The sequence below is a fragment of the Mustela lutreola genome, chromosome 6 (assembly GCF_030435805.1).
Source record: "Mustela lutreola isolate mMusLut2 chromosome 6, mMusLut2.pri, whole genome shotgun sequence".
In the NCBI taxonomy this organism is placed as follows: domain Eukaryota; kingdom Metazoa; phylum Chordata; class Mammalia; order Carnivora; family Mustelidae; genus Mustela; species Mustela lutreola.
This window is the reverse complement of record NC_081295.1, coordinates 117325371-117336746: the sequence shown is the minus strand read 5'-3', so window position 1 is coordinate 117336746 and position 11376 is coordinate 117325371. Positions and strand designations below refer to the sequence as shown.

The 11376-nt window shown below is 36.0% G+C and overlaps 1 pseudogene; it reads right to left on the bottom strand.

Moving 5' to 3' along the window:
- Positions 1-5708: 5708 nt before the first annotated feature.
- LOC131834667 (transmembrane protein 138-like) lies at positions 5709-6481 on the bottom strand (annotated as a pseudogene).
- Between the last annotated feature and the right edge of the window lie 4895 nt (positions 6482-11376).

Genomic DNA, 11376 nt, shown 5'->3' with positions numbered 1-11376 from the left:
ACAAACATATAAATGTTATCAGGGTGTATCTGCTTGACCAGTAAAAAGACCTGTCAATCTGAAAAGAGGGAGCCAGGCCATACTTTAGAAAAGATAGCTGATTAATAATCAGAAGACCAGTTATTTTGGTGAAGTCTCATTGTTTTATTTTTATTTTTGTTCCTCTTGCCTCAGGAGACATATCTAGAAAGAAGTTGCTATAGCCAATGTCAGAGTTTACTTTCTGAGATCTCCTATAGTACTTCCATAGTTCTCCTATGGTTTTATGACTCACATTTAGGTCTTCAACCCATTTTGAATTAATTTTTTGTGTATGGCATAAGAAAATGGTCCACTTTCATTCTTTTCCATGTTGTTTTGAAGTACTTTGTCAAAATAAAAGCTTCTGTACAGTGAAGGAAACAACAAACTAAAGGCAAATTATAGAATAAGATATTTGCAAGTGACATATTTAATAAAAGGTTAGTATCCAAAATATATAAAGAACTTAAGAAACTCAAAACCCCCAAAACGAATAATCTAATTAAAAAATGGGCAGGAAACATGAATAGCCCTTCTTCCAAAGAAAACATACAAATAGCCAACAGGCACATGAAGAGATACTCAACATCACTGTCATTAGGGATATAAACTGGGATATAACTGTGATCAGCTATCAACTCAAACCTGTCAGAATGAATAAAATCAAGAACAGATGAACTAACAGGTGTTGGCAAGCATGTGGAGAAAGGGAAACCCTTTTGCATTGCTGGTGGGGGTGTAAAATGGTGAAGCCATTCTGGAAAACAGCATGGAGTTTGGTCAAAAAGGTAAAAATAGAACTACCATACCATTCAGCAATTTTTCTACTAAGTATTTACCCAAAGAATCCAAAAATACCAATTCAAGGGGATACATTATCTACAATAGCCAAATTACAGAAACAGTCCAACTGTCTGTCAACTGATGAGTGGATGAAGGGTGTGTGTGTGTGATTTCATTCTTTTTATGGCTGAGTAATATCTCACTGTATATTACTCAGCCATAAAAGAGAATGAAATCTTGCCATTTGCAATGATGTGGATGGAGCTAGAATACATATTGCTAAATGAAATAAGCCAGTCAGAATAAGACAAATACCATATGATTTCAGTCATGTGTAGAATTTAAAAATCAAGTGAGCAAAAGAAAAAAGAGAGAGAAAGACCAAAAGATAGACTCTTAACTATAGAGAAAAATGGATGGTTACGAGTGGGGATGGGTGAAATAGGTGATGAGGATTAAGAAGAGCATTTATGATGATGAGCACAGGGTATCTTACAGAAGTGTTGAACCACTATAGTGTACACCTGCAACTAATATTACACTGTATGTTAACTAGCTGGAATTTAAATAAAAACTTAAATTCATTTTTAAGTTACTTTTTTAAGTTCATAATAGAACACAAATCCATGAAATTCAAGCAAAAATTAATAAGAACAGAGATGAGAGTAAAATAATGTAAGATAAAAAGGAAGTGAGTGAATAAAGCAAAATTTAAATTATTTAGTAATAAAATGATGTATTAACATAGTTATTGTTAATGAGGCAGAAATTGGGCTTTAAAAGAGCAAAAAGACACCAACCGTTGAAAATAGTGAAGAAGAAAAACATGGTCGTCAAGGTGGTGATATTTCCAGAATGAGAGTTTTTTCAATCATAGATGATAGAACAATTGAGACAGAAAATGTAAATCATAATTTTGAGATGAATGTAAGGTTTTAAGACAGTTTTTGATTTTTTTTGTAATAATAGTCTTACTGTATTTTAGAATATTTTTAACAACCACAGAAAGAATCAAGAAAGAATTATTCTTATGCAGAAATAATCATGGTTTTCAAGTACAAAATTCTACAAAATTTTCACCACATCAAATTTATATTTTCAAATAGAAATTACTCTAATTTTATAATCAACATAATAATTTTTGTTCACTATTCAGAACCTAAAACAATAGTTTTGGTATAGTAGTTGTTACTAAACATTTATAAATGAAAAAAGGTTTTGTTTAAAGGACTGTCATTTATAAAAGCAAAAAAGAAAACACATCTGTAATCACACTGCAGCTATACTGTGTTAATTTTTTTAATCTATATCTTCCCAGATTTCTATTCATCATAAATGTGTATGTATATTTACAATGGTACTATATCTACACTAAAATTCATATTTAATATGATTTGAATGTATTCATCAATCCTCCTTAGCACAATATTTCAGAGATTCTCAAAGCCCATGATGGGTTGAAAAAGGGGATGTTTAGCTCCAAACTGTGGTGGAGTCAATTTTTTTTTTTTTTTAAGATTTTTTATTTATTTATTTGACAGATCACAAGTAGGCAGAGAGGCAGGCAGGGAGAGAGAGAGGAGGAAGCAGGCTCCCCGCTAAGCAGAGAGCCAGACTCAGGGCTGGACCCCAGGACCCTGGGATCATGACCTGATCCAAAGGCAGAGGCTTTAACCCACTGAGCCACCCAGGCGCCCCAGAGTCAAAGTTTTTGAGGAGCTAAACAAAAACCCTTGAATGGGCTTCCCCATCTTCCTCTGATCTTGCTCATCATGCTTGAAAATGAAATCTGTTGTTTCAGTAACATCAAATCTTTTTCCCCCTAAGGGAAAACATTAACATGAGTGTCCTTCAGCAACTCTGAGTTACATATAAAAAAGTTTATTTTCTTTCTTTCTTTCAAAGTTTATTTCTTTGAAAAATGCTTTGCTTTCTATTTACCCCATCTGGTGTCACTTTTGGGGCACCTGAGTGGCTTAGTGGGTAAAGCCTTTGCCTTCAGCTCAGGTCATGATCTCAGGGTCCTGGGATTGAGCCCCACATCAGGCTCTCTGCTTAGTGGGAAGCCTGCTTCCTCCTCTTTCTCTGCCTGCCTCTCTACCTACTTGTGATCTCTCTCTCTGTCAAATAAATAAATAAATAATCTTAAAAAATTAAAGAAAAAGAAAACTCACTTTTTTTGTGGATAGCAGTATTTACCTTGCCTATTTTAGAAACATGTAGAAGAATATGGTAAAATGTCCTATTTGAAAATACATTAGAATATAGTTCATTTTAGAATAATGATGATCAGTTCCAAGAAAGAATCCTTCTGAGAGGGCATACGCAGCTTCCTTGGGCTCAGAGCTGTTTTACTGCCCTCCTAGTGAAATGATCTGTGTGTAGCGCTCATAAAATGTTATACTAAATATTCTTTATGCTAAAAAATGATTCTTAAGCTCCCAAGCCATATAATATGTAAAACATCTGATGATAACATAGTGCCTGATTTAATCTAGCTTGAATCACAGGGTTATGATCTAACATGTGGATCGCGGACGGGTGAACTACAAACTGTATTGCAATCTGAGGCCAGTAGACCAACTAAATCCTTGATCTACCAATCTATGTTTTATAGTTAGAGGATTCATATCTTAACTCTGCTTAAATAAAAATAGCCATACTGGTAATAGTAAAAAAATGTTTCTTATGTAAGTGTAAATCAAAGCAGGAAGTAAAAGGAAGTGGTAATCATTTCAGCTCTTTCCTCACCATATTGTCTCTCAAGGTGATGGAAAAATGTATTGCAGGAAGTACTGGAATGGTTTTATATGTAATTTATCTCAGTGTGGATTTGTTTAATCATAGGTAATTAAACTGCTGAATGCATGCAATAGAATACAGTCAGCACCAACATGTATCATTCTTTGTGCATCTCTACAGTAAGAGAGTGAATGAAAAGATCAAGTTGGGAAAGCATCAAGTTCCACTAATACAGATTTTGAGCATGCTCGGAACAATAGATATTTTAATGAAGAAACATGGAAAAGTATAAACCATTTGAATGAGAATTATAAACACCAATTTCAATATTGTTTATAGCTGAATTTGGAAAGAAGTATTTAACCTGTATCTATAAAACATAAGCATGTGAAATAAATCTTCTAGAGCGCTCATGGAGAAAGAAGTAATGTACTGGTATTTCAAATTTAAACCTAGTTCAATAGTAGGTAGTAACTTTGAACTTTTCTCCATCAACAAAGAATGATTTGGGCTATTTCCTGAGTATATGCACCATCTAAAATTTTGTTTTAAAAAAAAAAAAAGTGTAGCGGGGCACACAGTATTTTATCTAAATTAATGAAAAAATGTGTGAGAGAAAGTCAGAGAAGTGACTTTCATTTGTTTTTTTTTTTCATAAAGTATTAAAGAAATTATATTAAATATTTTCTACCCATCTTTGTAGCATTATATTTTTGGTAGGAATATTCCTAGAAACTTACACTTCAGTCTATTTGGTCCAATGATAGTGACGCTTAAGAACTTACAATTGTTAGGTTTATTTTTGAAATTATTATCTGGATGTAGCAACGCTTAGACTTTTACTTTCAAACACAAATCTGGTTGAACTCGATATCAGTCAGTGAAGCGACTGCTTTCCACTCAGGTCATGATCTCAAGGACCTAGGATCCAGCCCTGCATTGGGCTCCTTGTTCAGTGAGGAGTCTGCCTCTCCTTCTCCCTTTGTGTGCTTGCTTGCTCTCTGTCTCTCAAATACACAAATAAATTTAAAAAAAAATTTAAAAAAAGAAAAACATAAGCCAATACCTTCTGTGAGGCAGTCTCATGATCCCTAAAAATTCAAGGACATAAATCTCAGGTTAGGAAAACCTGAAAGCTAGTTCTTACATTTTTAGTGCTGTTACTTCATGTGTGTGTGTGATGTAAATTAAAATCAAACAAAAATACCTGCTGCTACATAATATGTATGTAAAATTATATGTATATAATATGCATGATACCTAAATATCATGGTTAACTTTACTGGGAGATAAAAAATGAGAAGGCTCCTATATATAAAATACTTGTTGATTTGACAGGCCACATATTTGAAATTTCAGCAGTAAAATATTTTTCATTTGGGTTAAAGTGCATTTTCCAAAACTTTTGTCAAAACCAATTTACTCTGTTACCCAGGATCCCCCAACATAGTAATATATTAATAAACAATGAACATTACCATGGATTAATTTACTTTAATCTAGTTTTATTTAGCAAGTGCTTGATGGGTGAATGGTATACTCTGTAAGAAAGAGTATCTGATAAATGTACCAAGGTCATGATCACAGAAGAAATGTTACACTGATAAGAAAAAAAGGATTGCAAAGAAGTGTCTCTCAGGAGCTGAGATTTATACCCAAGCTTTGTTTTGAGAAACAGGATGAACACACTAGGGTATACCTTCTGTCTGTATAACACACACACGTGCCTGCATATGTTCACATGTGTGCTTATGTGTATGTACACATACTTTTGATATTTCTTAAAATCTTCAAATTTTATACAAATGTATAAGATGTAGGCCAGTTAAATTCAACAGGGGATATACTTTTGTATATACTTATCAGTATATATATCTAGTCTATTACTATTCTAGTCTGAACTGTAATAATTTTACAATCACTAAATGTTAACATGATCAAAAATAAAACCACTTTAAAAAGATGGGACTGATGACTCTAACATTAGTTTATACATGAGCCCTTAGGCTTCAGAGTTCTAATATTGATTTTTCAAATAAGCAAATTTTTTATGGAAAAATACTTCAATTTATTTCCTATTTTTAAAATGTAAAAATAAAGAAAAAAGGCATCGGGTATAAATTCTGAATGTCTTCGGTGGGATCAGTCAGGAGCTTTAAATGTCACTCTTTACCACCTTTGTGTGAGGAAAGGGGTGGAGAGCAGGAAGGAAAGGGGGAGGAACTGAGGTGGAGGCTAGGGACACTTATCTACTGAAATCTATGCTGCGAAACACTTTAATGAGCAAGAGAGAGGACCTATTGTCTTAACTGCTCAACACAAGTGGCCTGAGCCTGTCCTAGGTAAGTTAAGCTGTTTTGTGTGCATAGGGCCAACACCCATCCCACAGAGGCACAAATGTAGCCTCTGTGAAGAAGGAAGGGCATCCACCAATGTGGCAAGAATTGGTTACCTTTGGCCTTGGTGAACTTGTGCAGGCATAAAGAGTCCTGGTAGAAGCGGGGACCCCCGCGCCCCAGTCTCATAGCGGTCGGTTTGCAGAAATAACACTATAACACCGCTGTGCTAGTCTCCGGAATACAAACGGAGTTTGAAGTCCCTCTCTCCTGACAAAGCAATTGGGAGTTTTTCCAGTGTTAAGTCATGACCCAGGCATGAAGGAAGATGCTGGGGGCAAATAACACAACTGTGAGGAGGGCGATCCCTTTGAACTTCTGGAATACAGAGTTGCCCAGGCCAGCCTGGAAGAGGAAGATGTTGAAGAACAGGAGGAAAATGGTGCTGATGTTGCAGAGAATCACGGTATCCCGGATAACAACAATCACCAGGATGACAAGAGCCATTCAGAGTAGTTCTAGGAAGGAATTAACAGACCATACGACAGCAGCAGGAACTGAAGGGAGAACACGAGGCTATAGTTACTGGTCTGGAGCATTTCCCTTTTGTGCAATTTGCACCCAGGGGCACATTCCACAGTTTCCCATAAAACAGCACCTAGATTTCTCTCCAGCAGTGAGAGAGAAGCACTAGTTCATCAGAACCAGAGTTGTTTCCCTAGCTTTAAGACAGGGGATTCAAAGACCCCCCTCCATCTGTTGTTCCAGGGATGACATCCTGGCTTCCGCAAACTGGGTTTAAATCCTAGAAGTAAGTAGATGGTGGCTGCAGGCTCCGCCCTCGCTGGGCTAGCCAGTTGTCCTCCGCTCTCTTGAAGTACTCTGTGGTCAGCCCGGTAGCCTTGTTTGGACCCCTGCTCACCTAGGCCCGCTCCCCTCCTTTCTTTACAGCATTGCTGCTCCCAGCTCCTGAGTCTCCCAGCGGCCGCCCGAGGGCTCCTGCCCACACCGCAGGGCCTTGCTAAGGGCCAGCCCCAGGGGAGACACTTGGCCTCTGCTGCAATCCTTATGTTTCCATACCAGGACGGGTGGGGAGGGACAGGAGGAGCTGAGGCGCTCCTTGTGGAAGAAGTACCTGTGGAGGAAGTGGGAGTTGGGAGGCAGCACCTTGGCGTGCTAGGAGCCAGCTGCTCCCAAACCCCGCACTTAATATCCCAGGCCCCGGCAGCTATTTGTTAGTTTCCTGTCTTCTACACTGCTAGCCTATTCCCGTTTTCTTCATTACAGCCTGTGTGTGTGTGTGTGTGTGTGTGATCGTTTAAGCGCATTCATGCTTATATGTGCGTGTGTAGTAACTTACTGTTTTTCTCCCACCACTCCTAAAATGCAAGCTCCACATCTGTTGGAAATTTCTTCATTTATTTTCTTTTGCTATATCCGCAGACCCTAAAAACATGCCTGGTATGTAGGAAGTGCATAGAAAACATATGTTGAACGAATGAAAGATGAATTCAAATGATTTACCTATATTAGCAATCCATATCTCAAACGCATCCTGACCTACTTATGAGGTATGAAATGTATGACTTACATAGAATTAAACATGTGTCTAATCCAAAGACCTATATTTGCAGGAAAGCCAGTATAATTTTTGCATATTATACTGGAAAAAGACAGAATTTTTTTTTTTAGGATTATTTATTTATTTATTTGACAGACAGAGATCACAAGTAGGCAGAGAGGCAGGCAGAGAGAGAGGAGGAAGCAGGCTTCCTGCTGAGCAGAGAGCCTGATGCGGGCCTCGATCCCAGGACCCTGGCATCATGACCTGAGCCCAAGGCAGAGGCTTTAACCCACTGAGCCACCCAGGTGCCCGAAAGGATAGAATTTGATTAAATTATATTAAAGGTACATATTTTATATCAATCTAAAATGCTAGCTGTTAAGAAAAATTACTAAAATTACAAAGGTTTTATTAACATTAGAATAGTTACATTATTGAATATGTATGTTGAGATTTTATGAAGACAAACATACCCAACTAGGTAATCCAGTCATTCTGAGAAGAAGTTTATTATAAACTTCTAAATAAAATCAGGCTCACAAGTTTAGGCTTAACATTTTAAAGTAAGGATCTTTTATCACTTAGGGTGTACAGAAACTTCATAGAAGGCACTGAGAAATAGTTCACTTGCAAAATCCATATTCAAAAATAAATATCCTTTGGACAGATAGATAATGATGTGAAAACCGTTTAAGACCTGTTTAAGGTTTTTGAAGTTTGTCCATTACTGCTGATGATAAAGTTTTAAGGAATTTCAATCTTTGGTCAAAAGACTTGGGATTTCATCAAGATCAAAAGCTTTTGCACAGCAAAGGAAACAGTTAACAAAATCAAAAGACAACTGACAGAATGGGAGAAGATATTTGCAAACGACATATCAGATAAAGGACTAGTGTCCAGAATCTATAAAGAACTGAGCAAACTCAACACCCAAAGAACAAATAATCCAATCAAGAAATGGGCAGAGGACATGAACAGACATTTCTGCAAAGAAGACATCCAGATGGCGAACAGACACATGAAAAAGTGCTCCATATCACTCGGCATCAGGGAAATACAAATCAAAACCACAATGAGATATCACCTCACACCAGTCAGAATGGCTAAAATCAACAAGTCAGGAAATGACAGATGCTGGCGAGGATGCGGAGAAAGGGGAACCCTCCTACACTGTTGGTGGGAATGCAAGCTGGTGCAGCCACTCTGGAAAACAGCATGGAGGTTCCTCAAAATGTTGAAAATAGAACTGCCCTATGACCCAGCAATTGCACTATTGGGTATTTACCCTAAAGATACAAATGTAGTGATCCAAAGGGGCACATGCACCCGAATGTTTATAGCAGCAATGTCCACAATAGCCAAACTATGGAAAGAACCTAGATGTCCATCAACAGATGAATGGATCAAGAAGATGTGGTATATATACACAATGGAATACTATGCAGCCATCAAAAGAAATGAAATCTTGCCATTTGCAACAACATGGATGGAACTAGAGCGTATCATGCTTAGCGAAATAAGTCAAGCAGAGAAAGAGAACTATCATATGATCTCCCTGATATGAGGAAGTGGTGATGCAACATGGAGGCTTAAGTGGGTAGAAGAAGAATAAATGAAACAAGATGGGATTGGGAGGGAGACAAACCATAAGTGACTCTTAATCTCACAAAACAAACTGAGGGTTGCCGGGGGGAGGGGGTTTGGGAGAAGGGGTTGGGATTATGGACATTGGGGAGGGCATGTGATTTGGTGAGTGCTGTGAAGTATGTAAACCTGGTAATTCACAGACCTGTACCCCTGGGGATAAAAATATATGTTTATAAAAAAAAAAAAAAAAAAAAAAAAAAAAAAAAAAAAAAAAAGAAAGAAACCATAGAACCCAGAAAGCAATGGAATAATATTTTTAAGTGTTTGGAAGAACACAGAATTTCAGATCCAGCAAAAATATCCTTCAGAAATGAGTTGAAATAAAGACCTCAGAGGAAAGAAAACTGAGATAATTTGTTGCCATCACTGAAGGAATTGCTAGACAAATTTCTTCAGATGGAAGAGGAAACTTGGAAAACTTTGAAAGAAAACTTGGAAAACTAGGAATAAAGGAAGAACAACAGAAATGGTAAATATCTTAATAAATATAAGATATTCTCCTGTTAAGTTCTTCAAAACAAGTTTTATGTTAAAAGTAAAAATTATAGAATTATGTGATAGGGTTTCTAACATTTGTAGATATAATATATAAAACAGCTACAGTGGAAAGAAAGAAGTCATGGTGAAGGTGACTGCATTCTACTGGAAGTTAAAATATTGAGTGTTAGTAGACTGAAAAATTAATTGTTCCTATCAAAATCCCTAGAGTGAGCATAAAAAGTCTATACAAAGACATACATACATAAATTATATAAATTAATTAAATGGAATACTAAAAATTTTTCAAATAATTCAAAAGATGGAAACTTCAGGCCAATACCACACTGTCTTGATTACTGTAGTTTTTAGAATAAATACTAAAATCAAAAAAAAAAAAAAAGACTGAGGTCAGCATCTCATTGAAATATCTTTTTAAAAAGCAAATTAGGTAGTACTCTAATCCTTATTCCTGTGTTTAAGGATCATATGAAAGGGTGTGATAAAGAAGAAACCTTGAACCACAGGCTGACTAAACAAAATCATTAAGCTCTATATTAGTCTCAAGAAAAAAACAGTCCAATGAAGTGACAGAGTGTTGCTGACTCAAGAAGTCCTTGACTTTCACAGCTATCTCCAGTTTCCTAAATATGATTTTAGGTTCATGGTTGGCTAACATTATTAACAGTAGAATTCTAGGTTATATATATCTATATCTATATCTATATCTATATCTATATCTATATCTATATATAACCAGAAGTACATGAGAAAGGTTTATAAAATTCTTCTGTAAAATTGTAGTGTCACATTCATAAGTTATATTCACACTCACCTTTTTTTACTATGTAATAGAAGGCATTCATCACCATCCAAGACAGCTATAATTGACTCTTTGCAAGATGGTAGACATGCTTGACCATAGCTCCCCTTTTCTCCAAAGTTTAAACTCTACACAGCAAAAATTAAAAATGAGAACATTTTTGAGCAGTGATCCATGCTAGGGTCAAACTTACCTCATTTATCTCCTTAAGGTTATTTTCTATGTAATTGTTGAGTCATGCTAATACACATCCTTTCAGGTTGGAAAAGAGGAAAAAAACTGAGTTATTGAATGTATCTTCTGCAGTACATTTATAAAGGTAGCGTTTATAAAGCCTTGTCAATCTCTCTACTCACATTTAATCTGTCAAATCTATACATGTAAAATTTGAAGCAAAAAGGTTAAGCTACCTGTTGAAAGTTGCATAGCTAGTAAAGGCCAAAACCAAAATTCAAATCTAAGTTGTTCCACTCTCACATTGTTAACCAAAATGTTACATTGAGAGTTCTGTCTTAGTGGTTTAAAATTATTTCTTTTCAGCAGAATGTATAAACTACTGGCCTTAAAAGGAAGACAGTGTTTTCCTTTTTACTGATAGTTTTGTAAATTAAAAGAATAATTGCACATGGAATATTTAAGGAGAATTTCATAATCAATAGATGGCTTATATCAATAAAAATGTCACTGGCTTCAAACAAAAAGTAAAAACCTATAAAACCAAAGAAAATGAGGGAGATGAGGACCATGCAGTTTAAGAAGATGGAAAGCATGTCATTAATGGAACAACAACAACAACAAAAAACTGAATCCAGGGTCAGAAATAAAAAAAAAATCCAAACAAAAGAATAATTTGGAGTATACATAAGAAACTTAGACAGTCACAACATCTGTCACCTCTATAAATGAGGTTGAAAATAGCTGACATTTTGAAATTCTATTCAGGATTTCAATTGTGTGTAAGGGGGAGTGAAATGCAACTAAAT